The 27,996-nt window shown below is 48.7% G+C and overlaps 27 non-coding genes across 27 annotated transcripts; 10 read left to right on the forward strand and 17 right to left on the reverse strand.

Annotated features, from left to right (window-relative positions):
* Positions 1–72: 72 nt before the first annotated feature.
* On the reverse strand, positions 73–144 carry Trnaq-uug. Its single transcript has one exon. It is a non-coding gene; the product is annotated as a tRNA-Gln (tRNA).
* A 1,136-nt stretch (positions 145–1,280) lies between these two features.
* Trnaq-uug lies at positions 1,281–1,352 on the reverse strand. Its single transcript has one exon. It is a non-coding gene; the product is annotated as a tRNA-Gln (tRNA).
* Positions 1,353–2,488: 1,136 nt separating this feature from the next.
* On the reverse strand, positions 2,489–2,560 carry Trnaq-uug. Its single transcript has one exon. It is a non-coding gene; the product is annotated as a tRNA-Gln (tRNA).
* A 1,136-nt stretch (positions 2,561–3,696) lies between these two features.
* Trnaq-uug lies at positions 3,697–3,768 on the reverse strand. The gene has a single exon. It is a non-coding gene; the product is annotated as a tRNA-Gln (tRNA).
* Positions 3,769–4,904: 1,136 nt separating this feature from the next.
* Trnaq-uug lies at positions 4,905–4,976 on the reverse strand. Its single transcript has one exon. It is a non-coding gene; the product is annotated as a tRNA-Gln (tRNA).
* Positions 4,977–6,112: 1,136 nt separating this feature from the next.
* Trnaq-uug lies at positions 6,113–6,184 on the reverse strand. The gene has a single exon. It is a non-coding gene; the product is annotated as a tRNA-Gln (tRNA).
* Positions 6,185–7,320: 1,136 nt separating this feature from the next.
* On the reverse strand, positions 7,321–7,392 carry Trnaq-uug. Its single transcript has one exon. It is a non-coding gene; the product is annotated as a tRNA-Gln (tRNA).
* A 1,136-nt stretch (positions 7,393–8,528) lies between these two features.
* On the reverse strand, positions 8,529–8,600 carry Trnaq-uug. Its single transcript has one exon. It is a non-coding gene; the product is annotated as a tRNA-Gln (tRNA).
* Positions 8,601–9,736: 1,136 nt separating this feature from the next.
* Positions 9,737–9,808, reverse strand: Trnaq-uug. Its single transcript has one exon. It is a non-coding gene; the product is annotated as a tRNA-Gln (tRNA).
* A 557-nt stretch (positions 9,809–10,365) lies between these two features.
* Trnap-ugg lies at positions 10,366–10,437 on the forward strand. Its single transcript has one exon. It is a non-coding gene; the product is annotated as a tRNA-Pro (tRNA).
* A 6,301-nt stretch (positions 10,438–16,738) lies between these two features.
* Trnap-ugg lies at positions 16,739–16,810 on the forward strand. Its single transcript has one exon. It is a non-coding gene; the product is annotated as a tRNA-Pro (tRNA).
* A 507-nt stretch (positions 16,811–17,317) lies between these two features.
* Trnaq-uug lies at positions 17,318–17,389 on the reverse strand. Its single transcript has one exon. It is a non-coding gene; the product is annotated as a tRNA-Gln (tRNA).
* Positions 17,390–17,946: 557 nt separating this feature from the next.
* Positions 17,947–18,018, forward strand: Trnap-ugg. Its single transcript has one exon. It is a non-coding gene; the product is annotated as a tRNA-Pro (tRNA).
* Positions 18,019–18,525: 507 nt separating this feature from the next.
* On the reverse strand, positions 18,526–18,597 carry Trnaq-uug. Its single transcript has one exon. It is a non-coding gene; the product is annotated as a tRNA-Gln (tRNA).
* A 557-nt stretch (positions 18,598–19,154) lies between these two features.
* On the forward strand, positions 19,155–19,226 carry Trnap-ugg. Its single transcript has one exon. It is a non-coding gene; the product is annotated as a tRNA-Pro (tRNA).
* A 507-nt stretch (positions 19,227–19,733) lies between these two features.
* On the reverse strand, positions 19,734–19,805 carry Trnaq-uug. The gene has a single exon. It is a non-coding gene; the product is annotated as a tRNA-Gln (tRNA).
* Positions 19,806–20,362: 557 nt separating this feature from the next.
* Positions 20,363–20,434, forward strand: Trnap-ugg. The gene has a single exon. It is a non-coding gene; the product is annotated as a tRNA-Pro (tRNA).
* Positions 20,435–20,941: 507 nt separating this feature from the next.
* On the reverse strand, positions 20,942–21,013 carry Trnaq-uug. Its single transcript has one exon. It is a non-coding gene; the product is annotated as a tRNA-Gln (tRNA).
* A 557-nt stretch (positions 21,014–21,570) lies between these two features.
* On the forward strand, positions 21,571–21,642 carry Trnap-ugg. The gene has a single exon. It is a non-coding gene; the product is annotated as a tRNA-Pro (tRNA).
* Positions 21,643–22,148: 506 nt separating this feature from the next.
* Positions 22,149–22,220, reverse strand: Trnaq-uug. The gene has a single exon. It is a non-coding gene; the product is annotated as a tRNA-Gln (tRNA).
* Positions 22,221–22,777: 557 nt separating this feature from the next.
* Positions 22,778–22,849, forward strand: Trnap-ugg. Its single transcript has one exon. It is a non-coding gene; the product is annotated as a tRNA-Pro (tRNA).
* Positions 22,850–23,356: 507 nt separating this feature from the next.
* On the reverse strand, positions 23,357–23,428 carry Trnaq-uug. Its single transcript has one exon. It is a non-coding gene; the product is annotated as a tRNA-Gln (tRNA).
* Positions 23,429–23,985: 557 nt separating this feature from the next.
* On the forward strand, positions 23,986–24,057 carry Trnap-ugg. Its single transcript has one exon. It is a non-coding gene; the product is annotated as a tRNA-Pro (tRNA).
* A 507-nt stretch (positions 24,058–24,564) lies between these two features.
* On the reverse strand, positions 24,565–24,636 carry Trnaq-uug. Its single transcript has one exon. It is a non-coding gene; the product is annotated as a tRNA-Gln (tRNA).
* A 557-nt stretch (positions 24,637–25,193) lies between these two features.
* Trnap-ugg lies at positions 25,194–25,265 on the forward strand. The gene has a single exon. It is a non-coding gene; the product is annotated as a tRNA-Pro (tRNA).
* Positions 25,266–25,772: 507 nt separating this feature from the next.
* Positions 25,773–25,844, reverse strand: Trnaq-uug. Its single transcript has one exon. It is a non-coding gene; the product is annotated as a tRNA-Gln (tRNA).
* A 557-nt stretch (positions 25,845–26,401) lies between these two features.
* On the forward strand, positions 26,402–26,473 carry Trnap-ugg. Its single transcript has one exon. It is a non-coding gene; the product is annotated as a tRNA-Pro (tRNA).
* Positions 26,474–27,996: the final 1,523 nt, after the last annotated feature.

Below are 27,996 nucleotides of genomic sequence, written 5' to 3' on the forward strand. Positions count from 1 at the left end.
TAAATATCTGCATATACAATTCCAACCACCGGCTCGTACACATTTCTAGAAACGATCGCAAAACACAGCGTTAGGTTCCACCGAGACTCGAACTCGGATCGCTGGATTCAAAGTCCAGAGTGCTAACCATTACACCATGGAACCGGATGCCTGTAGCGCTCTTAAATTCAGTGGTATCATGTAATTAAGCCGATAAGATGCGATGTTGTTACACGTATGGTCCTCAGGAAGTGTTTGCGTGGCTAATGAAGCAACCAAGTAGGCTGGAAGTGGAAGGAGCACCTTCGAATGTAGCGAGAATTCTTGCCAGTATTCGTACATGAAGTGATGTCGAAGGATCAGGTAATCAAAATCGCGAAACAGCCACTTTCGTATGGCGGATGCTTTGTGCTGGAAGCAGCCTAGCTATGAAAACAGCTATGGACACAGAGTATTGTCGAAAATTGCGTGCTGACACAGAACGCTACGTAGTGGGCGGATTGTTCGTGACACGATAACATTTGCACTACACACGGTCGAAATACTGTCACACAACTCAAGCAGCTCTTTCAGCATTCACATACACTGGTATTCAGCACAGCGCATGTTGTAGGTGTCAAATTAAGAAACCTCTTTGAGAATATGGTCCAGCTAGGATGCTGCAACTAGCAAGTGCGGCAAGATCTCAGTAGGTGGCGGGGTGCAGACTTGCTTACTTGTGCGGCCTGTTGGACTAGGGGTATGATTCCTGCTTTGGGTGCAGGAGGTCCCGGGTTCAAATCCTGGACAGGCCCTACTTTTCACTTTCGCGACAACCCAGCACAACGATAAACTTGCGAGTCTCTGAAAGTAAGCCATGCAGCAGGACAAACTGCATGTCGGGCCACCGGCCCATGAGACTCTCAGGTGCGTCTTATGGAAAGCAATCTACGTGGCCGGATTAAGCCGTCTCCGCTTACTTATATCTATACGTAAAGACTGGCACGTACAACGATTCTATTCGTTCCCCGGGAACTAGTACATCGCATGCAAGTTAGGTAAATGCTTGCGCATGCAGCCCCCAAAACGGTGAGATGTCTTTCCTGCGGGGAGGAACAGCTGAGGTCGTCTTCTCGCAGTTGAGCCCCTTACGTCCCGTTATTAATCCTAGTAGCAAAAGCATAAGCATTTGGAGCGCTCCCCATTCACGTGTGGACTGCTATTAACATTTTGCATTTCATGATCCTAATTAAATATCTGCATATACAATTCCAACCACCGGCTCGTACACATTTCTAGAAACGATCGCAAAACACAGCGTTAGGTTCCACCGAGACTCGAACTCGGATCGCTGGATTCAAAGTCCAGAGTGCTAACCATTACACCATGGAACCGGATGCCTGTAGCGCTCTTAAATTCAGTGGTATCATGTAATTAAGCCGATAAGATGCGATGTTGTTACACGTATGGTCCTCAGGAAGTGTTTGCGTGGCTAATGAAGCAACCAAGTAGGCTGGAAGTGGAAGGAGCACCTTCGAATGTAGCGAGAATTCTTGCCAGTATTCGTACATGAATCGATGTCGAAGGATCAGGTAATCAAAATCGCGAAACAGCCACTTTCGTATGGCGGATGCTTTGTGCTGGAAGCAGCCTAGCTATGAAAACAGCTATGGACACAGAGTACTGTCGAAAATTGCGTGCTGACACAGAACGCTACGTAGTGGGCGGATTGTTCGTGACACGATAACATTTGCACTACACACGGTCGAAATACTGTCACACAACTCAAGCAGCTCTTTCAGCATTCACATACACTGGTATTCAGCACAGCGCATGTTGTAGGTGTCAAATTAAGAAACCTCTTTGAGAATATGGTCCAGCTAGGATGCTGCAACTAGCAAGTGCGGCAAGATCTCAGTAGGTGGCGGGGTGCAGACTTGCTTACTTGTGCGGCCTGTTGGACTAGGGGTATGATTCCTGCTTTGGGTGCAGGAGGTCCCGGGTTCAAATCCTGGACAGGCCCTACTTTTCACTTTCGCGACAACCCAGCACAACGATAAACTTGCGAGTCTCTGAAAGTAAGCCATGCAGCAGGACAAACTGCATGTCGGGCCACCGGCCCATGAGACTCTCAGGTGCGTCTTATGGAAAGCGATCTACGTGGCAGGATTAAGCCGTCTCCGCTTACTTATATCTATACGTAAAGACTGGCACGTACAACGATTCTATTCGTTCCCCGGGAACTAGTACATCGCATGCAAGTTTGGTAAATGCTTGCGCATGCAGCCCCCAAAACGGTGAGATGTCTTTCCTGCGGGGAGGAACAGCTGAGGTCGTCTTCTCGCAGTTGAGCCCCTTACGTCCCGTTATTAATCCTAGTAGCAAAAGCATAAGCATTTGGAGCGCTCCCCATTCACGTGTGGACTGCTATTAACATTTTGCATTTCATGATCCTAATTAAATATCTGCATATACAATTCCAACCACCGGCTCGTACACATTTCTAGAAACGATCGCAAAACACAGCGTCAGGTTCCACCGAGACTCGAACTCGGATCGCTGGATTCAAAGTCCAGAGTGCTATCCATTACACCATGGAACCGGATGCCTGTAGCGCTCTTAAATTCAGTGGTATCATGTAATTAAGCCGATAAGATGCGATGTTGTTACACGTATGGTCCTCAGGAAGTGTTTGCGTGGCTAATGAAGCAACCAAGTAGGCTGGAAGTGGAAGGAGCACCTTCGAATGTAGCGAGAATTCTTGCCAGTATTCGTACATGAAGTGATGTCGAAGGATCAGGTAATCAAAATCGCGAAACAGCCACTTTCGTATGGCGGATGCTTTGTGCTGGAAGCAGCCTAGCTATGAAAACAGCTATGGACACAGAGTATTGTCGAAAATTGCGTGCTGACACAGAACGCTACGTAGTGGGCGGATTGTTCGTGACACGATAACATTTGCACTACACACGGTCGAAATACTGTCACACAACTCAAGCAGCTCTTTCAGCATTCACATACACTGGTATTCAGCACAGCGCATGTTGTAGGTGTCAAATTAAGAAACCTCTTTGAGAATATGGTCCAGCTAGGATGCTGCAACTAGCAAGTGCGGCAAGATCTCAGTAGGTGGCGGGGTGCAGACTTGCTTACTTGTGCGGCCTGTTGGACTAGGGGTATGATTCCTGCTTTGGGTGCAGGAGGTCCCGGGTTCAAATCCTGGACAGGCCCTACTTTTCACTTTCGCGACAACCCAGCACAACGATAAACTTGCGAGTCTCTGAAAGTAAGCCATGCAGCAGGACAAACTGCATGTCGGGCCACCGGCCCATGAGACTCTCAGGTGCGTCTTATGGAAAGCAATCTACGTGGCCGGATTAAGCCGTCTCCGCTTACTTATATCTATACGTAAAGACTGGCACGTACAACGATTCTATTCGTTCCCCGGGAACTAGTACATCGCATGCAAGTTAGGTAAATGCTTGCGCATGCAGCCCCCAAAACGGTGAGATGTCTTTCCTGCGGGGAGGAACAGCTGAGGTCGTCTTCTCGCAGTTGAGCCCCTTACGTCCCGTTATTAATCCTAGTAGCAAAAGCATAAGCATTTGGAGCGCTCCCCATTCACGTGTGGACTGCTATTAACATTTTGCATTTCATGATCCTAATTAAATATCTGCATATACAATTCCAACCACCGGCTCGTACACATTTCTAGAAACGATCGCAAAACACAGCGTTAGGTTCCACCGAGACTCGAACTCGGATCGCTGGATTCAAAGTCCAGAGTGCTAACCATTACACCATGGAACCGGATGCCTGTAGCGCTCTTAAATTCAGTGGTATCATGTAATTAAGCCGATAAGATGCGATGTTGTTACACGTATGGTCCTCAGGAAGTGTTTGCGTGGCTAATGAAGCAACCAAGTAGGCTGGAAGTGGAAGGAGCACCTTCGAATGTAGCGAGAATTCTTGCCAGTATTCGTACATGAAGTGATGTCGAAGGATCAGGTAATCAAAATCGCGAAACAGCCACTTTCGTATGGCGGATGCTTTGTGCTGGAAGCAGCCTAGCTATGAAAACAGCTATGGACACAGAGTACTGTCGAAAATTGCGTGCTGACACAGAACGCTACGTAGTGGGCGGATTGTTCGTGACACGATAACATTTGCACTACACACGGTCGAAATACTGTCACACAACTCAAGCAGCTCTTTCAGCATTCACATACACTGGTATTCAGCACAGCGCATGTTGTAGGTGTCAAATTAAGAAACCTCTTTGAGAATATGGTCCAGCTAGGATGCTGCAACTAGCAAGTGCGGCAAGATCTCAGTAGGTGGCGGGGTGCAGACTTGCTTACTTGTGCGGCCTGTTGGACTAGGGGTATGATTCCTGCTTTGGGTGCAGGAGGTCCCGGGTTCAAATCCTGGACAGGCCCTACTTTTCACTTTCGCGACAACCCAGCACAACGATAAACTTGCGAGTCTCTGAAAGTAAGCCATGCAGCAGGACAAACTGCATGTCGGGCCACCGGCCCATGAGACTCTCAGGTGCGTCTTATGGAAAGCGATCTACGTGGCAGGATTAAGCCGTCTCCGCTTACTTATATCTATACGTAAAGACTGGCACGTACAACGATTCTATTCGTTCCCCGGGAACTAGTACATCGCATGCAAGTTTGGTAAATGCTTGCGCATGCAGCCCCCAAAACGGTGAGATGTCTTTCCTGCGGGGAGGAACAGCTGAGGTCGTCTTTTCGCAGTTGAGCCCCTTACGTCCCGTTATTAATCCTAGTAGCAAAAGCATAAGCATTTGGAGCGCTCCCCATTCACGTGTGGACTGCTATTAACATTTTGCATTTCATGATCCTAATTAAATATCTGCATATACAATTCCAACCACCGGCTCGTACACATTTCTAGAAACGATCGCAAAACACAGCGTCAGGTTCCACCGAGACTCGAACTCGGATCGCTGGATTCAAAGTCCAGAGTGCTATCCATTACACCATGGAACCGGATGCCTGTAGCGCTCTTAAATTCAGTGGTATCATGTAATTAAGCCGATAAGATGCGATGTTGTTACACGTATGGTCCTCAGGAAGTGTTTGCGTGGCTAATGAAGCAACCAAGTAGGCTGGAAGTGGAAGGAGCACCTTCGAATGTAGCGAGAATTCTTGCCAGTATTCGTACATGAAGTGATGTCGAAGGATCAGGTAATCAAAATCGCGAAACAGCCACTTTCGTATGGCGGATGCTTTGTGCTGGAAGCAGCCTAGCTATGAAAACAGCTATGGACACAGAGTACTGTCGAAAATTGCGTGCTGACACAGAACGCTACGTAGTGGGCGGATTGTTCGTGACACGATAACATTTGCACTACACACGGTCGAAATACTGTCACACAACTCAAGCAGCTCTTTCAGCATTCACATACACTGGTATTCAGCACAGCGCATGTTGTAGGTGTCAAATTAAGAAACCTCTTTGAGAATATGGTCCAGCTAGGATGCTGCAACTAGCAAGTGCGGCAAGATCTCAGTAGGTGGCGGGGTGCAGACTTGCTTACTTGTGCGGCCTGTTGGACTAGGGGTATGATTCCTGCTTTGGGTGCAGGAGGTCCCGGGTTCAAATCCTGGACAGGCCCTACTTTTCACTTTCGCGACAACCCAGCACAACGATATACTTGCGAGTCTCTGAAAGTAAGCCATGCAGCAGGACAAACTGCATGTCGGGCCACCGGCCCATGAGACTCTCAGGTGCGTCTTATGGAAAGCGATCTACGTGGCAGGATTAAGCCGTCTCCGCTTACTTATATCTATACGTAAAGACTGGCACGTACAACGATTCTATTCGTTCCCCGGGAACTAGTACATCGCATGCAAGTTTGGTAAATGCTTGCGCATGCAGCCCCCAAAACGGTGAGATGTCTTTCCTGCGGGGAGGAACAGCTGAGGTCGTCTTCTCGCAGTTGAGCCCCTTACGTCCCGTTATTAATCCTAGTAGCAAAAGCATAAGCATTTGGAGCGCTCCCCATTCACGTGTGGACTGCTATTAACATTTTGCATTTCATGATCCTAATTAAATATCTGCATATACAATTCCAACCACCGGCTCGTACACATTTCTAGAAACGATCGCAAAACACAGCGTCAGGTTCCACCGAGACTCGAACTCGGATCGCTGGATTCAAAGTCCAGAGTGCTATCCATTACACCATGGAACCGGATGCCTGTAGCGCTCTTAAATTCAGTGGTATCATGTAATTAAGCCGATAAGATGCGATGTTGTTACACGTATGGTCCTCAGGAAGTGTTTGCGTGGCTAATGAAGCAACCAAGTAGGCTGGAAGTGGAAGGAGCACCTTCGAATGTAGCGAGAATTCTTGCCAGTATTCGTACATGAAGTGATGTCGAAGGATCAGGTAATCAAAATCGCGAAACAGCCACTTTCGTATGGCGGATGCTTTGTGCTGGAAGCAGCCTAGCTATGAAAACAGCTATGGACACAGAGTATTGTCGAAAATTGCGTGCTGACACAGAACGCTACGTAGTGGGCGGATTGTTCGTGACACGATAACATTTGCACTACACACGGTCGAAATACTGTCACACAACTCAAGCAGCTCTTTCAGCATTCACATACACTGGTATTCAGCACAGCGCATGTTGTAGGTGTCAAATTAAGAAACCTCTTTGAGAATATGGTCCAGCTAGGATGCTGCAACTAGCAAGTGCGGCAAGATCTCAGTAGGTGGCGGGGTGCAGACTTGCTTACTTGTGCGGCCTGTTGGACTAGGGGTATGATTCCTGCTTTGGGTGCAGGAGGTCCCGGGTTCAAATCCTGGACAGGCCCTACTTTTCACTTTCGCGACAACCCAGCACAACGATAAACTTGCGAGTCTCTGAAAGTAAGCCATGCAGCAGGACAAACTGCATGTCGGGCCACCGGCCCATGAGACTCTCAGGTGCGTCTTATGGAAAGCAATCTACGTGGCCGGATTAAGCCGTCTCCGCTTACTTATATCTATACGTAAAGACTGGCACGTACAACGATTCTATTCGTTCCCCGGGAACTAGTACATCGCATGCAAGTTAGGTAAATGCTTGCGCATGCAGCCCCCAAAACGGTGAGATGTCTTTCCTGCGGGGAGGAACAGCTGAGGTCGTCTTCTCGCAGTTGAGCCCCTTACGTCCCGTTATTAATCCTAGTAGCAAAAGCATAAGCATTTGGAGCGCTCCCCATTCACGTGTGGACTGCTATTAACATTTTGCATTTCATGATCCTAATTAAATATCTGCATATACAATTCCAACCACCGGCTCGTACACATTTCTAGAAACGATCGCAAAACACAGCGTTAGGTTCCACCGAGACTCGAACTCGGATCGCTGGATTCAAAGTCCAGAGTGCTAACCATTACACCATGGAAGCGGATGCCTGTAGCGCTCTTAAATTCAGTGGTATCATGTAATTAAGCCGATAAGATGCGATGTTGTTACACGTATGGTCCTCAGGAAGTGTTTGCGTGGCTAATGAAGCAACCAAGTAGGCTGGAAGTGGAAGGAGCACCTTCGAATGTAGCGAGAATTCTTGCCAGTATTCGTACATGAAGTGATGTCGAAGGATCAGGTAATCAAAATCGCGAAACAGCCACTTTCGTATGGCGGATGCTTTGTGCTGGAAGCAGCCTAGCTATGAAAACAGCTATGGACACAGAGTACTGTCGAAAATTGCGTGCTGACACAGAACGCTACGTAGTGGGCGGATTGTTCGTGACACGATAACATTTGCACTACACACGGTCGAAATACTGTCACACAACTCAAGCAGCTCTTTCAGCATTCACATACACTGGTATTCAGCACAGCGCGTGTTGTAGGTGTCAAATTAAGAAACCTCTTTGAGAATATGGTCCAGCTAGGATGCTGCAACTAGCAAGTGCGGCAAGATCTCAGTAGGTGGCGGGGTGCAGACTTGCTTACTTGTGCGGCCTGTTGGACTAGGGGTATGATTCCTGCTTTGGGTGCAGGAGGTCCCGGGTTCAAATCCTGGACAGGCCCTACTTTTCACTTTCGCGACAACCCAGCACAACGATAAACTTGCGAGTCTCTGAAAGTAAGCCATGCAGCAGGACAAACTGCATGTCGGGCCACCGGCCCATGAGACTCTCAGGTGCGTCTTATGGAAAGCGATCTACGTGGCAGGATTAAGCCGTCTCCGCTTACTTATATCTATACGTAAAGACTGGCACGTACAACGATTCTATTCGTTCCCCGGGAACTAGTACATCGCATGCAAGTTTGGTAAATGCTTGCGCATGCAGCCCCCAAAACGGTGAGATGTCTTTCCTGCGGGGAGGAACAGCTGAGGTCGTCTTCTCGCAGTTGAGCCCCTTACGTCCCGTTATTAATCCTAGTAGCAAAAGCATAAGCATTTGGAGCGCTCCCCATTCACGTGTGGACTGCTATTAACATTTTGCATTTCATGATCCTAATTAAATATCTGCATATACAATTCCAACCACCGGCTCGTACACATTTCTAGAAACGATCGCAAAACACAGCGTCAGGTTCCACCGAGACTCGAACTCGGATCGCTGGATTCAAAGTCCAGAGTGCTATCCATTACACCATGGAACCGGATGCCTGTAGCGCTCTTAAATTCAGTGGTATCATGTAATTAAGCCGATAAGATGCGATGTTGTTACACGTATGGTCCTCAGGAAGTGTTTGCGTGGCTAATGAAGCAACCAAGTAGGCTGGAAGTGGAAGGAGCACCTTCGAATGTAGCGAGAATTCTTGCCAGTATTCGTACATGAAGTGATGTCGAAGGATCAGGTAATCAAAATCGCGAAACAGCCACTTTCGTATGGCGGATGCTTTGTGCTGGAAGCAGCCTAGCTATGAAAACAGCTATGGACACAGAGTACTGTCGAAAATTGCGTGCTGACACAGAACGCTACGTAGTGGGCGGATTGTTCGTGACACGATAACATTTGCACTACACACGGTCGAAATACTGTCACACAACTCAAGCAGCTCTTTCAGCATTCACATACACTGGTATTCAGCACAGCGCATGTTGTAGGTGTCAAATTAAGAAACCTCTTTGAGAATATGGTCCAGCTAGGATGCTGCAACTAGCAAGTGCGGCAAGATCTCAGTAGGTGGCGGGGTGCAGACTTGCTTACTTGTGCGGCCTGTTGGACTAGGGGTATGATTCCTGCTTTGGGTGCAGGAGGTCCCGGGTTCAAATCCTGGACAGGCCCTACTTTTCACTTTCGCGACAACCCAGCACAACGATAAACTTGCGAGTCTCTGAAAGTAAGCCATGCAGCAGGACAAACTGCATGTCGGGCCACCGGCCCATGAGACTCTCAGGTGCGTCTTATGGAAAGCAATCTACGTGGCAGGATTAAGCCGTCTCCGCTTACTTATATCTATACGTAAAGACTGGCACGTACAACGATTCTATTCGTTCCCCGGGAACTAGTACATCGCATGCAAGTTAGGTAAATGCTTGCGCATGCAGCCCCCAAAACGGTGAGATGTCTTTCCTGCGGGGAGGAACAGCTGAGGTCGTCTTCTCGCAGTTGAGCCCCTTACGTCCCGTTATTAATCGTAGTAGCAAAAGCATAAGCATTTGGAGCGCTCCCCATTCACGTGTGGACTGCTATTAACATTTTGCATTTCATGATCCTAATTAAATATCTGCATATACAATTCCAACCACCGGCTCGTACACATTTCTAGAAACGATCGCAAAACACAGGGTTAGGTTCCACCGAGACTCGAACTCGGATCGCTGGATTCAAAGTCCAGAGTGCTAACCATTACACCATGGAACCGGATGCCTGTAGCGCTCTTAAATTCAGTGGTATCATGTAATTAAGCCGATAAGATGCGATGTTGTTACACGTATGGTCCTCAGGAAGTGTTTGCGTGGCTAATGAAGCAACCAAGTAGGCTGGAAGTGGAAGGAGCACCTTCGAATGTAGCGAGAATTCTTGCCAGTATTCGTACATGAAGTGATGTCGAAGGATCAGGTAATCAAAATCGCGAAACAGCCACTTTCGTATGGCGGATGCTTTGTGCTGGAAGCAGCCTAGCTATGAAAACAGCTATGGACACAGAGTACTGTCGAAAACTGCGTGCTGACACAGAACGCTACGTAGTGGGCGGATTGTTCGTGACACGATAACATTTGCACTACACACGGTCGAAATACTGTCACACAACTCAAGCAGCTCTTTCAGCATTCACATACACTGGTGTTCAGCACAGCGCATGTTGTAGGTGTCAGATTAAGAAACCTCTTTGAGAATATGGTCCAGCTAGGATGCTGCAACTAGCAAGTGCGGCAAGATCTCAGTAGGTGGCGGGGTGCAGACTTGCTTCCTTGTGCGGCCTGTTGGTATAGGGGTATGATTCCTGCTTTGGGTGCAGGAGGTCCCGGGTTCAAATCCTGGACAGGCCCTACTTTTCACTTTCGCGACAACCCAGCACTACGATAAACTTGCGAGTCTCTGAAAGTAAGCCATGCAGCAGGACAAACTGCATGTCGGGCCACCGGCCCATGAGACTCTCAGGTGCGTCTTATGGAAAGCAATCTACGTGGCAGGATTAAGCCGTCTCCGCTTACTTATATCTATACGTAAAGACTGGCACGTACAACGATTCTATCCGTTCCCCAGGAACTAGTACATCGCATGCAAGTTTGGTAAATGCATGCGCATGCAGCACCCAAAGCGGTGAGATGTCTTTCCTGCGGGGAGGAACAGCTGAGGTCGTCTTCTCGCAGTTGAACCCCTTACGTCCCGTTATTAATCCTAGTAGCAAAAGCATAAGCATTTGGAGCGCTCCCCATTCACGTGTGGACTGCTATTAACATTTTGCATTTCATGATCCTAGTTAAATTTCTGCATATACAATTCCAACCACCGGCTCGTACACATTTCTAGAAACGATCGCAAAACACAGCGTCAGGTTCCACCGAGACTCGAACTTTTTTTTTTTTTTTAATTTTTTTTTTTTTATTGTAGGTCAGGGGGCAGAGTGGGCAGGGGTCGTACTTGGAGGCCTGGCCACGGTGTCCCCGTCCCCTGACAGGATAAGGGAGAGGCAGCAGGAAGGAAACATTGATATTGTAATTTTGTTTTTTGTTTTTTGTTTTTTTTTTAGTAACAATAATATTTTATTTATTCACTTAATTTTAATGTCCCAGAAGAAAAATCATATATAAAAAAGAAGGGAAAAAAATATAGGGCCGAAGTGACATCCTCGTCACCTCACTGGGAGTAAATCCTATCCCTCGATCCAACGTAAACCTGGGACTCCCCACCGCTTCGGGGGGTTATGAAACATGCTGCCTAGAAAGTTCGCAAAATGCGTTTTATATTTAGAGTGGCGCCTGATGATTTCGTGTTGTTCTAGTAGATAATGCCAATAGTCCATGACCGATATCAAGGTCCGCGAGAGCACGTAGTGTGATGCGTGTCCTCCAATCCATCGGATTGCCGATGTTTTGTGTGAGGGGAAAAAGACAGGGTCAGGGAAAAATAAAGCGTCCGTCGTGATCGTGGATTCGTCGGTGCGTCGGAGGAGGGCCATGATGCGTTGCGTCAGCCGCCAAACATCCTTTTCCTCACCGCACTGCATAGAATGTTCGTCGGTGTCCTGCATGCCACATATAAGGCAGAGCGGGGAATCTACCATGCGAATGTCGTACAATCGTTGGCGGTTGACTGTCTTGCGGTTGATTAGTGTATACCATGACGATCGCGCTGCTGTGGTGAGGAGAGGTGTGTGGACAGCTCGCCAAATCTGTCGCCAGTTTCGTGTTGGGTATTTAAGTTCGACAACATTGCTGCCATGATGACGCCGCAAGTATCGATATATCTCACGGGTAGTGGGGATTCTGGTAGAAGGTATCTGTAACTGAACATAACTAAAATCAACAAAAAATCGCGCGACGTGAGAAAACGAGGGCGAGATGGTGCCTACTGCTACCGGTGGTTCAAAGGACGTGGTAAGAAGCACATCCAGGATGGTCGACGTGATGGCGTGTTGCCGCTGGTTCCAAGTTCGCAGCGTCGCTCGCAGGTATAGAGCTAGAGCCTTGTTCCGCACATCCGTGAGGTTAAGTCCTCCAGAGTGGTATGGGAGAGTTAAAGTCTCGTATTTGATCTTAAACAACATTCCTTGGCTGACATAGTATCCAAAGGCCGCCATTAATCTGTCAGCGAGACCATGTGGCATTGGCAGTACCTGTGCCAAGTGCGGCAGTCGCGAGGCCAGGTGAACATTAGTGTAGTCCACCCTTTGGAGCAGGTCGTGCGTTCGGAGTGAATTGTTGCGTATGTGCAGTCGGACGTTCTGGAGGAGACGTCGATAGCTCGCCGCCGCTGATTGCCGTAGCGATCGGGTGAACAAGACACCTAAGCATCGCAAGATGTCCACCGTCGTAAACGGACTTCGCAGAGCGTCCAGCCCTCGACCGATGTGCATGATCTTGGTTTTATTCATGTTGACCCTGCTTCCCGCAGCTACCCCGTACGTAGTAAGAAGGGTAACCACCTGACTTACTTCGTTCTCCGACCGGACGAGTATCATCAAGTCGTCGGCATATGCACGACACGTGAAGGAGCTCGCACGGAGTCGGACGCCTGTTAGAGTCCGTCTAAGAGTCTGCATCAATGGTTAGAGCGCTATTGTAAACAGTATCATCGACAAGGGACATCCTTGCCTAACTGAGCTGCGAACAGGAATCGTTCCTACCTCCCTGCCATTGACTCTCACCGTCGAAGAAGCGCCGCGAAGGAGGCGCATGAGGACGGTAATAAAATCCTGTGGTATCGCCATGCGTCGCATGGTCGAGTCAAGGAAATCATGGTTGATCCTGTCAAAGGCACGATCAAAATCCACCGATACGAACGCCGCTCGCATACGACAAGCGTCCGTCAAGGAAATTACGTCACAGTATTCGCCGAGGATAGAATGTATGTTGCTCCGAACCCCTAGACAAGCCTGGTCTGGTGGTATTGTTTTGGATATTACAATCTTGAGCCTTGCCGCCAACATTCGAGCAAAGATCTTATAGTCAGTATTGAGCATCGTGAGCGGTCTAAATTGATGGGCGCTGTCACTCGCTGTCGATTTCGGTATTGGTATAAGCAGTCCCGCCATGAACTGCGACGGAACATCCGTGTCAGGGCTCAATAACTCGTTATACATCAATACCAACTGAGACATCATTAAATCCGCAAATGCGCGGTAAAATTCGAGTGTCAACCCATCTGGCCCAGGGGATTTATGCACCGCACCCTTCGCGAGTGCGCCCCGGATGTCATCTTCCGTTAGGGGTGCCAATAGCACCTCTGCATCCGGACCATCCACCTCCGTTTGCATCTGTCGCAAAATTTCTTCTTCTGTCCGATTGTCCGTCGGCGTCCCAGTGAAAAGGAGGCGGTAATGCTCCAGAAACTCAGCAGCAATGGCCTGTTGTGACGTCAAGGGCCGACCATCGTCATCATGGAGGACTGTGATTAGGGATCGGCGATTACGCGCATGTCCCTTGGACACATGATGCATGCCAATACGTTCTCCATCGACGTTGTCCAAGCACCGAGCACGGATCGAAAGTCCCTCCAGTCGACGTCTCGTGATTGATAAAATGCAGGCCTGAATGCGATGGACTTCCGCTTGACGTTCGGGCGATGGGGCCCTGGAGGACAGGTCGCGGAGCACCATGTAGTAATAGTCAAGTGTATCTCGGAGCCATTTTGCTTTTTCCTTGCCATACGTTATGCGGGCTCTTCGTATCGCCGGTTTTGCGCACTGCAGCCACCACGAAAGAACCGTACGGTGCAGCGGCAGACGGTGAGTGCAAGTCTGCCATGTTTCTTCGATCCGCTGGCGACATTCGAGATCCACCAATAAGGAGGAATTAAGTTTCCAGGAACTACGACTCCGCCAGACCCGCTGCCGTGGGAGGGTTAACGTGCATAAATACGCAAGGTGATCCGTAAAAGCTGTGGGCCAACGTTCAGCAGCCAACACGTGATCTCTTAGTCCGTCAGAAACGTAAATCCGATCCAGCCTGCTCGCCGAGTGGCTAGTAAAATACGTGTAGCCCTCTAGCTGCCGATGGATCTTTTCCCACGTGTCCATAAGGGCCATGTCCCGGCAGATCGTGTTCAATGCGTGGCAGGAGCTGAAATTAGGAGTTTGATCCTTCGGTGTGAGTACACAGTTAAAATCCCCCCCTACCAAGATGTGGTCATACCTCCCATGGAATAGGGGGGCAATCTCCTCCGAGTAGAATCGTGCACGTGCCTGTCGATTGTCAGATCCGGAGGGTGCATAGATGTTGACGATACGAATGCCGTTCACGGTCATAGCCAAACCCCGAGCCGAAGGAAGGTAATCGAGGTCACACATCGGAATCCCTTCCCGGACTAGTATCGCTGTGCCACGTCCTCCATCTGGAGTCGGCGCTAGATAAGTGTTGTATCCATGCACGTCGGGAAAAGCAGCATTGAAGGTTTCCTGCATCAGCAAAATATCAACGTCTGTGGCGTAAATCATGTCCCGGAGAAGTTGCATCTTTGCAAGCGAACGTGCGGTGTTAATGTTCACTGTGCCCACCTTATATGCTTGGTTCGTTGTCGTTGTCATGTTCGTGTCATGTCATTGAGAACTCCAAGGGCTTTAGTCCACTATTCGTGCTCAGAGGGGTGCCCGCCAACGGGCTGCCCTCCTTCGTTGTCGTTCCGTGGTGTGCATCCTGTAGGTGAGTGGTCATCATTTGGGGGTGGCAATTCCTGTAGGTCTTCGACTGGTTCCGCCCAGTCGCAGTGGTCATCCATCCGAGAAACGTCCTCTGATGTAGTTCGACGTGGCTGCCGGGACATTGGTGTCCCTGACTCTTTCGTCGGCAGCGCTGGGTCAGTCGGTGTCAATGAAGAGGGACCATCTAAAAGGCAGGACATCCGGTCACCATCGGACGGAATCCTGTCAGCGTCCTCTGAAGACACGTGTTCTGTGTCAGACAGTTCTTCGGCTAGGATACCTTCCGTGTCCCCTAGGCTAGGGGGGGACGTGTCACCCGAACTATGGCGACGCTTTTTGCGACGCTTCGGCGATCGCTGTTTGCGTGCCCTGCCCTCTGCTGCCTCACTGTGTTCGTCGGTCGTTCGCTGGTCCGTTGCCGGCGCCACCGTCTGGACATCCACTTCCACGTCTCTTGCTACATGTGAGTTTTCGGAAGGTTCCTTCCTCAACTGTCGTGACATGGGTGCAGGGACATTCTCCGAGTCACCTCCATGCTCCCGTAACTCGGTCTGCTCTTGCATATACACGTCCTTGTCACGCTCCGAACTTGGCAACACCTCCCGGCGGGCCACCGACACGTACGTCATCGGCAGTTGCGTGGGAACTTCTCGCTGTGACGCTTCTCCACGTGGCAGTTGCACGACGCGGCGTTGTATGCACTCCGAGCGGATATGTCCTTCTCCACCACAGCCAGAACAGGTGCGTGGCTGGCCATCGTAGATCACAATAGCTCGACATCCGCCAATGTATAAATAAGACGGGATATGTTTAGTAAGGACGATCCGCACCTGTCGCACGCCGTTTAGCACAGGATAGGTATTAAAACTAGCCCAGCGTTCAGGCGTATGACTAAGTACCGTTCCATATGGTCGCAGCGATTCGGTAACCATCGATTCTGGCACCTCAAACGGCAACTCAAAGATCCGAATGACCCTCACACCCAATCCTGAAGGAGCTACTGTTACATCGCTGATATGGCCATCAGAGTGTCGAAATTTAAAGCCTCTTTGAGCAGCGGAGAGAGTTCTTTCACACGCAGCTTCATCGGTCATCTTTACGTACATTGTACTGCTTACAATGGACAGGTGTATTCCAATTATGTCTGCAGCAGGTAAACGAACTTCTTCCCTCAAAAAACGCTCTATTTCGAAAGCTTTGGGTCTGGCAAATTCGTTGTCGAACGTAAATTGGAGCGTAGTCTTTCGAAAATTGTGTGCCATGGCGATCGAGTCAGACAACAACACGCGCGAGTACCGGCGGTGTAAACACTTCCTCGTTCACGCGCGCCCGCGGCCGGGACAGCAGGTCCGTGTCGCGCCACTGCCTAAAGCAGACTGCTCGGATCGCTAGGTTCAAAGTCCAGAGTGCTAACCATTACACCATGGAACCGGATGCCTGTAGCGCTCTTAAATTCAGTGGTATCATGTAATTAAGCCGATAAGATGCGATGTTATTACACGTATGGTCCTGAGGAAGTGTTTGCGTGGCTAATGAAGCAACCAAGTAGGCTGGAAGTGGAAGGAGCACCTTCGAATGTAGCGAGAATTCTTGCCAGTATTCGTACATGAAGTGATGTCGAAGGATCAGGTAATCAAAATCGCGAAACAGCCACTTTCGTATGGCGGATGCTTTGTGCTGGAAGCAGCCTAGCTATGAAACCAGCTATGGACACAGAGTACTGTCGAAAACTGCGTGCTGACACAGAACGCTACGTAGTGGGCGGATTGTTCATGACACGATAAAATTTGCACTACACACGGTCGAAATACTGTCACACAACTCAAGCAGCTCTTTCAGCATTCACATACAATGGTGTTCAGCACAGCGCATGTTGTAGGTGTCAGATTAAGAAACCTCTTTGAGAATATGGTCCAGCTAGGATGCTGCAACTAGCAAGTGCGGCAAGATCTCAGTAGGTGGCGGGGTGCAGACTTGCTTACTTGTGCGGCCTGTTGGTCTAGGTGTATGATTCCTGCTTTGGGTGCAGGAGGTCCCGGGTTCAAATCCCGGACAGGCCCTACTTTTCACTTTCGCGACAACCCAGCACTACGATAAACTTGCGAGTCTCTGAAAGTAAGCCATGCAGCAGGACAAACTGCATGTCGGGCCACCGGCCCATGAGACTCTCAGGTGCGTCTTATGGAAAGCAATCTACGTGGCAGGATTGAGCCGTCTCCGCTTACTTATATCTATACGTAAAGACTGGCACGTACAACGATTCTATCCGTTCCCCAGGAACTAGTACATCGCATGCAAGTTTGGTAAATGCATGCGCATGCAGCACCCAAAACGGTGAGATGTCTTTCCTGCGGGGAGGAACAGCTGAGGTCGTCTTCTCGCAGTTGAACCGCTTACGTCCCGTTATTAATCCTAGCAGCAAAAGCATAAGCATTTGGAGCGCTCCCCATTCACGTGTGGACTGCTATTAACATTTTGCATTTCATGATCCTAGTTAAATTTCTGCATATACAATTCCAACCACCGGCTCGTACACATTTCTAGAAACGATCGCAAAACACAGCGTCAGGTTCCACCGAGACTCGAACTCGGATCGCTGGATTCAAAATCCAGAGTGCTAACCATTACACCATGGAACCGGATGCCTGTAGCGCTCTTAAATTCAGTGGTATCATGTAATTAAGCCGATAAGATGCGATGTTATTACACGTATGGTCCTGAGGAAGTGTTTGCGTGGCTAATGAAGCAACCAAGTAGGCTGGAAGTGGAAGGAGCACCGTCGAATGTAGCGAGAATTCTTGCCAGTATTCGTACATGAAGTGATGTCGAAGGATCAGGTAATCAAAATCGCGAAACAGCCACTTTCGTATGGCGGATGCTTTGTGCTGGAAGCAGCCTAGCTATGAAAACAGCTATGGACACAGAGTACTGTCGAAAACTGCGTGCTGACACAGAACGCTACGTAGTGGGCGGATTGTTCGTGACACGATAAAATTTGCACTACACACGGTCGAAATACTGTCACACAACTCAAGCAGCTCTTTCAGCATTCACATACACTGGTGTTCAGCACAGCGCATGTTGTAGGTGTCAGATTAAGAAACCTCTTTGAGAATATGGTCCAGCTAGGATGCTGCAACTAGCAAGTGCGGCAAGATCTCAGTAGGTGGCGGGGTGCAGACTTGCTTACTTGTGCGGCCTGTTGGTCTAGGTGTATGATTCCTGCTTTGGGTGCAGGAGGTCCCGGGTTCAAATCCCGGACAGGCCCTACTTTTCACTTTCGCGACAACCCAGCACTACGATAAACTTGCGAGTCTCTGAAAGTAAGCCATGCAGCAGGACAAACTGCATGTCGGGCCACCGGCACATGAGACTCTCAGGTGCGTCTTATGGAAAGCAATCTACGTGGCAGGATTGAGCCGTCACCGCTTACTTATATCTATACGTAAAGACTGGCACGTACAACGATTCTATCCGTTCCCCAGGAACTAGTACATCGCATGCAAGTTTGGTAAATGCATGCGCATGCAGCACCCAAAACGGTGAGATGTCTTTCCTGCGGGGAGGAACAGCTGAGGTCGTCTTCTCGCAGTTGAACCCCTTACGCCCCGTTATTAATCCTAGTAGCAAAAGCATAAGCATTTGGAGCGCTCCCCATTCACGTGTGAACTGCTATTAACATTTTGCATTTCATGATCCTAGTTAAATTTCTGCATATACAATTCCAACCACCGGCTCGTACACATTTCTAGAAACGATCGCAAAACACAGCGTCAGGCTCCACCGAGACTCGAACTCGGATCGCTGGATTCAAAGTCCAGAGTGCTAACCATTACACCATGGAACCGGATGCCTGTAGCGCTCTTAAATTCAGTGGTATCATGTAATTAAGCCGATAAGATGCGATGTTATTACACGTATGGTCCTGAGGAAGTGTTTGCGTGGCTAATGAAGCAACCAAGTAGGCTGGAAGTGGAAGGAGCACCGTCGAATGTAGCGAGAATTCTTGCCAGTATTCGTACATGAAGTGATGTCGAAGGATCAGGTAATCAAAATCGCGAAACAGCCACTTTCGTATGGCGGATGCTTTGTGCTGGAAGCAGCCTAGCTATGAAAACAGCTATGGACACAGAGTACTGTCGAAAACTGCGTGCTGACACAGAACGCTACGTAGTGGGCGGATTGTTCGTGACACGATAAAATTTGCACTACACACGGTCGAAATACTGTCACACTACTCAAGCAGCTCTTTCAGCATTCACATACACTGGTGTTCAGCACAGCGCTTGTTGTAGGTGTCAGATTAAGAAACCTCTTTGAGAATATGGTCCAGCTAGGATGCTGCAACTAGCAAGTGCGGCAAGATCTCAGTAGGTGGCGGGGTGCAGACTTGCTTACTTGTGCGGCCTGTTGGTCTAGGTGTATGATTCCTGCTTTGGGTGCAGGAGGTCCCGGGTTCAAATCCCGGACAGGCCCTACTTTTCACTTTCGCGACAACCCAGCACTACGATAAACTTGCGAGTCTCTGAAAGTAAGCCATGCAGCAGGACAAACTGCATGTCGGGCCACCGGCCCATGAGACTCTCAGGTGCGTCTTATGGAAAGCAATCTACGTGGCAGGATTGAGCCGTCTCCGCTTACTTATATCTATACGTAAAGACTGGCACGTACAACGATTCTATCCGTTCCCCAGGAACTAGTACATCGCATGCAAGTTTGGTAAATGCATGCGCATGCAGCACCCAAAACGGTGAGATGTCTTTCCTGCGGGGAGGAACAGCTGAGGTCGTCTTCTCGCAGTTGAACCCCTTACGTCCCGTTATTAATCCTAGTAGCAAAAGCATAAGCATTTGGAGCGCTACCCATTCACGTGTGAACTGCTATTAACATTTTGCATTTCATGATCCTAGTTAAATTTCTGCATATACAATTCCAACCACCGGCTCGTACACATTTCTAGAAACGATCGCAAAACACAGCGTCAGGTTCCACCGAGACTCGAACTCGGATCGCTGGATTCAAAGTCCAGAGTGCTAACCATTACACCATGGAACCGGATGCCTGTAGCGCTCTTAAATTCAGTGGTATCATGTAATTAAGCCGATAAGATGCGATGTTGTTACACGTATGGTCCTGAGGAAGTGTTTGCGTGGCTAATGAAGCAACCAAGTAGGCTGGAAGTGGAAGGAGCACCTTCGAATGTAGCGAGAATTCTTGCCAGTATTCGTACATGAAGTGATGTCGAAGGATCAGGTAATCAAAATCGCGAAACAGCCACTTTCGTATGGCGGATGCTTTGTGCTGGAAGCAGCCTAGCTATGAAAACAGCTATGGACACAGAGTACTGTCGAAAACTGCGTGCCTACACAGAACGCTACGTAGTGGGCGGATTGTTCGTGACACGATAACATTTGCACTACACACGGTCGAAATACTGTCACACAACTCAAGCAGCTCTTTCAGCATTCACATACACTGGTGTTCAGCACAGCGCATGTTGTAGGTGTCAGATTAAGAAACCTCTTTGAGAATATGGTCCAGCTAGGATGCTGCAACTAGCAAGAGCGGCAAGATCTCAGTAGGTGGCGGGGTGCAGACTTGCTTACTTGTGCGGCCTGTTGGTCTAGGTGTATGATTCCTGCTTTGGGTGCAGGAGGTCCCGGGTTCAAATCCCGGACAGGCCCTACTTTTCACTTTCGCGACAACCCTGCACTACGATAAACTTGCGAGTCTCTGAAAGTAAGCCATGCAGCAGGACAAACTGCATGTCGGGCCACCGGCCCATGAGACTCTCAGGTGCGTCTTATGGAAAGCAATCTACGTGGCAGGATTGAGCCGTCTCCGCTTACTTATATCTATACGTAAAGACTGGCACGTACAACGATTCTATCCGTTCCCCAGGAACTAGTACATCGCATGCAAGTTTGGTAAATGCATGCGCATGCAGCACCCAAAACGGTGAGATGTCTTTCCTGCGGGGAGGAACAGCTGAGGTCGTCTTCTCGCAGTTGAACCCCTTACGTCCCGTTATTAATCCTAGTAGCAAAAGCATAAGCATTTCGAGCGCTCCCCATTCACGTGTGAACTGCTATTAACATTTTGCATTTCATGATCCTAGTTAAATTTCTGCATATACAATTCCAACCACCGGCTCGTACACATTTCTAGAAACGATCGCAAAACACAGCGTCAGGTTCCACCGAGACTCGAACTCGGATCGCTGGATTCAAAGTCCAGAGTGCTAACCATTACACCATGGAACCGGATGCCTGTAGCGCTCTTAAATTCAGTGGTATCATGTAATTAAGCCGATAAGATGCGATGTTATTACACGTATGGTCCTCAGGAAGTGTTTGCGTGGCTAATGAAGCAACCAAGTAGGCTGGAAGTGGAAGGAGCACCTTCGAATGTAGCGAGAATTCTTGCCAGTATTCGTACATGAAGTGATGTCGAAGGATCAGGTAATCAAAATCGCGAAACAGCCACTTTCGTATGGCGGATGCTTTGTGCTGGAAGCAGCCTAGCTATGAAAACAGCTATGGACACAGAGTACTGTCGAAAACTGCGTGCTGACACAGAACGCTACGTAGTGGGCGGATTGTTCGTGACACGATAAAATTTGCACTACACACGGTCGAAATACTGTCACACAACTCAAGCAGCTCTTTCAGCATTCACATACACTGGTGTTCAGCACAGCGCATGTTGTAGGTGTCAGATTAAGAAACCTCTTTGAGAATATGGTCCAGCTAGGATGCTGCAACTAGCAAGTGCGGCAAGATCTCAGTAGGTGGCGGGGTGCAGACTTGCTTACTTGTGCGGCCTGTTGGTCTAGGTGTATGATTCCTGCTTTGGGTGCAGGAGGTCCCGGGTTCAAATCCCGGACAGGCCCTACTTTTCACTTTCGCGACAACCCAGCACTACGATAAACTTGCGAGTCTCTGAAAGTAAGCCATGCAGCAGGACAAACTGCATGTCGGGCCACCGGCCCATGAGACTCTCAGGTGCGTCTTATGGAAAGCAATCTACGTGGCAGGATTGAGCCGTCTCCGCTTACTTATATCTATACGTAAAGACTGGCACGTACAACGATTCTATCCGTTCCCCAGGAACTAGTACATCGCATGCAAGTTTGGTAAATGCATGCGCATGCAGCACCCAAAACGGTGAGATGTCTTTCCTGCGGGGAGGAACAGCTGAGGTCGTCTTCTCGCAGTTGAACCCCTTACGTCCCGTTATTAATCCTAGTAGCAAAAGCATAAGCATTTGGAGCGCTCCCCATCACATGTGAACTGCTATTAACATTTTGCATTTCATGATCCTAGTTAAATTTCTGCATATACAATTCCAACCACCGGCTCGTACACATTTCTAGAAACGATCGCAAAACACAGCGTCAGGCTCCACCGAGACTCGAACTCGGATCGCTGGATTCAAAGTCCAGAGTGCTAACCATTACACCATGGAACCGGATGCCTGTAGCGCTCTTAAATTCAGTGGTATCATGTAATTAAGCCGATAAGATGCGATGTTATTACACGTATGGTCCTGAGGAAGTGTTTGCGTGGCTAATGAAGCAACCAAGTAGGCTGGAAGTGGAAGGAGCACCGTCGAATGTAGCGAGAATTCTTGCCAGTATTCGTACATGAAGTGATGTCGAAGGATCAGGTAATCAAAATCGCGAAACAGCCACTTTCGTATGGCGGATGCTTTGTGCTGGAAGCAGCCTAGCTATGAAAACAGCTATGGACACAGAGTACTGTCGAAAACTGCGTGCTGACACAGAACGCTACGTAGTGGGCGGATTGTTCGTGACACGATAAAATTTGCACTACACACGGTCGAAATACTGTCACACAACTCAAGCAGCTCTTTCAGCATTCACATACACTGGTGTTCAGCACAGCGCTTGTTGTAGGTGTCAGATTAAGAAACCTCTTTGAGAATATGGTCCAGCTAGGATGCTGCAACTAGCAAGTGCGGCAAGATCTCAGTAGGTGGCGGGGTGCAGACTTGCTTACTTGTGCGGCCTGTTGGTCTAGGTGTATGATTCCTGCTTTGGGTGCAGGAGGTCCCGGGTTCAAATCCCGGACAGGCCCTACTTTTCACTTTCGCGACAACCCAGCACTACGATAAACTTGCGAGTCTCTGAAAGTAAGCCATGCAGCAGGACAAACTGCATGTCGGGCCACCGGCCCATGAGACTCTCAGGTGCGTCTTATGGAAAGCAATCTACGTGGCAGGATTGAGCCGTCTCCGCTTACTTATATCTATACGTAAAGACTGGCACGTACAACGATTCTATCCGTTCCCCAGGAACTAGTACATCGCATGCAAGTTTGGTAAATGCATGCGCATGCAGCACCCAAAACGGTGAGATGTCTTTCCTGCGGGGAGGAACAGCTGAGGTCGTCTTCTCGCAGTTGAACCCCTTACGTCCCGTTATTAATCCTAGTAGCAAAAGCATAAGCATTTGGAGCGCTACCCATTCACGTGTGAACTGCTATTAACATTTTGCATTTCATGATCCTAGTTAAATTTCTGCATATACAATTCCAACCACCGGCTCGTACACATTTCTAGAAACGATCGCAAAACACAGCGTCAGGTTCCACCGAGACTCGAACTCGGATCGCTGGATTCAAAGTCCAGAGTGCTAACCATTACACCATGGAACCGGATGCCTGTAGCGCTCTTAAATTCAGTGGTATCATGTAATTAAGCCGATAAGATGCGATGTTATTACACGTATGGTCCTGAGGAAGTGTTTGCGTGGCTAATGAAGCAACCAAGTAGGCTGGAAGTGGAAGGAGCACCTTCGAATGTAGCGAGAATTCTTGCCAGTATTCGTACATGAAGTGATGTCGAAGGATCAGGTAATCAAAATCGCGAAACAGCCACTTTCGTATGGCGGATGCTTTGTGCTGGAAGCAGCCTAGCTATGAAAACAGCTATGGACACAGAGTACTGTCGAAAACTGCGTGCTGACACAGAACGCTACGTAGTGGGCGGATTGTTCGTGACACGATAACATTTGCACTACACACGGTCGAAATACTGTCACACAACTCAAGCAGCTCTTTCAGCATTCACATACACTGGTGTTCAGCACAGCGCATGTTGTAGGTGTCAGATTAAGAAACCTCTTTGAGAATATGGTCCAGCTAGGATGCTGCAACTAGCAAGTGCGGCAAGATCTCAGTAGGTGGCGGGGTGCAGACTTGCTTACTTGTGCGGCCTGTTGGTCTAGGTGTATGATTCCTGCTTTGGGTGCAGGAGGTCCCGGGTTCAAATCCCGGACAGGCCCTACTTTTCACTTTCGCGACAACCCTGCACTACGATAAACTTGCGAGTCTCTGAAAGTAAGCCATGCAGCAGGACAAACTGCATGTCGGGCCACCGGCCCATGAGACTCTCAGGTGCGTCTTATGGAAAGCAATCTACGTGGCAGGATTGAGCCGTCTCCGCTTACTTATATCTATACGTAAAGACTGGAACGTACAACGATTCTATCCGTTCCCCAGGAACTAGTACATCGCATGCAAGTTTGGTAAATGCATGCGCATGCAGCACCCAAAACGGTGAGATGTCTTTCCTGCGGGGAGGAACAGCTGAGGTCGTCTTCTCGCAGTTGAACCCCTTACGTCCCGTTATTAATCCTAGTAGCAAAAGCATAAGCATTTGGAGCGCTACCCATTCACGTGTGAACTGCTATTAACATTTTGCATTTCATGATCCTAGTTAAATTTCTGCATATACAATTCCAACCACCGGCTCGTACACATTTCTAGAAACGATCGCAAAACACAGCGTCAGGTTCCACCGAGACTCGAACTCGGATCGCTGGATTCAAAGTCCAGAGTGCTAACCATTACACCATGGAACCGGATGCCTGTAGCGCTCTTAAATTCAGTGGTATCATGTAATTAAGCCGATAAGATGCGATGTTATTACACGTATGGTCCTGAGGAAGTGTTTGCGTGGCTAATGAAGCAACCAAGTAGGCTGGAAGTGGAAGGAGCACCTTCGAATGTAGCGAGAATTCTTGCCAGTATTCGTACATGAAGTGATGTCGAAGGATCAGGTAATCAAAATCGCGAAACAGCCACTTTCGTATGGCGGATGCTTTGTGCTGGAAGCAGCCTAGCTATGAAAACAGCTATGGACACAGAGTACTGTCGAAAACTGCGTGCTGACACAGAACGCTACGTAGTGGGCGGATTGTTCGTGACACGATAACATTTGCACTACACACGGTCGAAATACTGTCACACAACTCAAGCAGCTCTTTCAGCATTCACATACACTGGTGTTCAGCACAGCGCATGTTGTAGGTGTCAGATTAAGAAACCTCTTTGAGAATATGGTCCAGCTAGGATGCTGCAACTAGCAAGTGCGGCAAGATCTCAGTAGGTGGCGGGGTGCAGACTTGCTTACTTGTGCGGCCTGTTGGTCTAGGTGTATGATTCCTGCTTTGGGTGCAGGAGGTCCCGGGTTCAAATCCCGGACAGGCCCTACTTTTCACTTTCGCGACAACCCTGCACTACGATAAACTTGCGAGTCTCTGAAAGTAAGCCATGCAGCAGGACAAACTGCATGTCGGGCCACCGGCCCATGAGACTCTCAGGTGCGTCTTATGGAAAGCAATCTACGTGGCAGGATTGAGCCGTCTCCGCTTACTTATATCTATACGTAAAGACTGGCACGTACAACGATTCTATCCGTTCCCCAGGAACTAGTACATCGCATGCAAGTTTGGTAAATGCATGCGCATGCAGCACCCAAAACGGTGAGATGTCTTTCCTGCGGGGAGGAACAGCTGAGGTCGTCTTCTCGCAGTTGAACCCCTTACGTCCCGTTATTAATCCTAGTAGCAAAAGCATAAGCATTTGGAGCGCTCCCCATTCACGTGTGAACTGCTATTAACATTTTGCATTTCATGATCCTAGTTAAATTTCTGCATATACAATTCCAACCACCGGCTCGTACACATTTCTAGAAACGATCGCAAAACACAGCGTCAGGTTCCACCGAGACTCGAACTCGGATCGCTGGATTCAAAGTCCAGAGTGCTAACCATTACACCATGGAACCGGATGCCTGTAGCGCTCTTAAATTCAGTGGTATCATGTAATTAAGCCGATAAGATGCGATGTTATTACACGTATGGTCCTGAGGAAGTGTTTGCGTGGCTAATGAAGCAACCAAGTAGGCTGGAAGTGGAAGGAGCACCTTCGAATGTAGCGAGAATTCTTGCCAGTATTCGTACATGAAGTGATATCGAAGGATCAGGTAATCAAAATCGCGAAACAGCCACTTTCGTATGGCGGATGCTTTGTGCTGGAAGCAGCCTAGCTATGAAAACAGCTATGGACACAGAGTACTGTCGAAAACTGCGTGCTGACACAGAACGCTACGTAGTGGGCGGATTGTTCGTGACACGATAACATTTGCACTACACACGGTCGAAATACTGTCACACAACTCAAGCAGCTCTTTCAGCATTCACATACACTGGTGTTCAGCACAGCGCATGTTGTAGGTGTCAGATTAAGAAACCTCTTTGAGAATATGGTCCAGCTAGGATGCTGCAACTAGCAAGTGCGGCAAGATCTCAGTAGGTGGCGGGGTGCAGACTTGCTTACTTGTGCGGCCTGTTGGTCTAGGTGTATGATTCCTGCTTTGGGTGCAGGAGGTCCCGGGTTCAAATCCCGGACAGGCCCTACTTTTCACTTTCGCGACAACCCAGCACTACGATAAACTTGCGAGTCTCTGAAAGTAAGCCATGCAGCAGGACAAACTGCATGTCGGGCCACCGGCCCATGAGACTCTCAGGTGCGTCTTATGGAAAGCAATCTACGTGGCAGGATTGAGCCGTCTCCGCTTACTTATATCTATACGTAAAGACTGGCACGTACAACGATTCTATCCGTTCCCCAGGAACTAGTACATCGCATGCAAGTTTGGTAAATGCATGCGCATGCAGCACCCAAAACGGTGAGATGTCTTTCCTGCGGGGAGGAACAGCTGAGGTCGTCTTCTCGCAGTTGAACCCCTCACGTCCCGTTATTAATCCTAGTAGCAAAAGCATAAGCATTTGGAGCGCTCCCCATTCACGTGTGAACTGCTATTAACATTTTGCATTTCATGATCCTAGTTAAATTTCTGCATATACAATTCCAACCACCGGCTCGTACACATTTCTAGAAACGATCGCAAAACACAACGTCAGGTTCCACCGAGACTCGAACTCGGATCGCTGGATTCAAAGTCCAGAGTGCTAACCATTACACCATTTTTTTTTTTTTTTTTTTTTTGAAGCTGACACTCTACCACTCGAACGAATATATCTATTGAAAAAAATATTAAAGAATATCCACCACACAGCCACTTCAAAAGAAGTACAGTACTGAAATTAAAATCCTAAAACATGACTATATAATGTAGACTGCTTACTGAAATAAAGGTTAAAACACGAAAACTTCAGTCCTGGTGTAGAGAAGAAACATACATAAAGGCGGCAAATTCAGAAACAGTATAAAAGAAAATGGCTCACACAGGTGACCTTATCCAACACCCTCTCTTTCAAATGTCAGGCTAAGCATATTGGCAAAATCATCTCGGAGGCCTGGCAATTGCAAGCGCTGCCAGTAAGCAGTAAGCATGTACTGCCGAAATGCTAGGTGTCCATCCTCTTCATGACAACTGTTGACAAAATGTACGAAATGGCCAATCAACCACATGACGGTATGGAGCTTCGTCCGCGGAAAAAAGGAAGAATCGGGCCGGACGATGATGTCAATAGTATAAGCGGCTTCAGCAGACCTAGTGACAAAAGCAAGTTGTTTCCTGAGCCAACGCCAATTAGCAAGGTGCCCACAGCAGGTGAATCGATGTTCAAGGGTATCCAGGAGACCACACCGAGTACAGGTGTCCGTGTCAGAAAGACCAATACGGTGCAGTCGTACATTGGTGGGAACCAAATTATTTATTACCCTATACCACGTGGACGCCACGGCCATAGAGTGGATCGGCAGACTAACGTTCTTCCAGACGTTCCTCCAGGACACAGATGGAGACGCCAGTTCTATTGGATTGGGACCGGCCAGCCCCTCCCAGCGGGCAATCAAGCCCTTGGTCGTTGGCACCGGTCGCCGCAAGAAGACGTCACCGAGGTAACTCACCGCAAGGTAAAATTCCCGAATGTGTTTCAACTTAAAATTGAGGCGTCCGACATCGACAGGTG

Source organism: Schistocerca piceifrons, chromosome 2 (assembly GCF_021461385.2).
Source record: "Schistocerca piceifrons isolate TAMUIC-IGC-003096 chromosome 2, iqSchPice1.1, whole genome shotgun sequence".
Lineage (NCBI taxonomy): Eukaryota > Metazoa > Arthropoda > Insecta > Orthoptera > Acrididae > Schistocerca > Schistocerca piceifrons.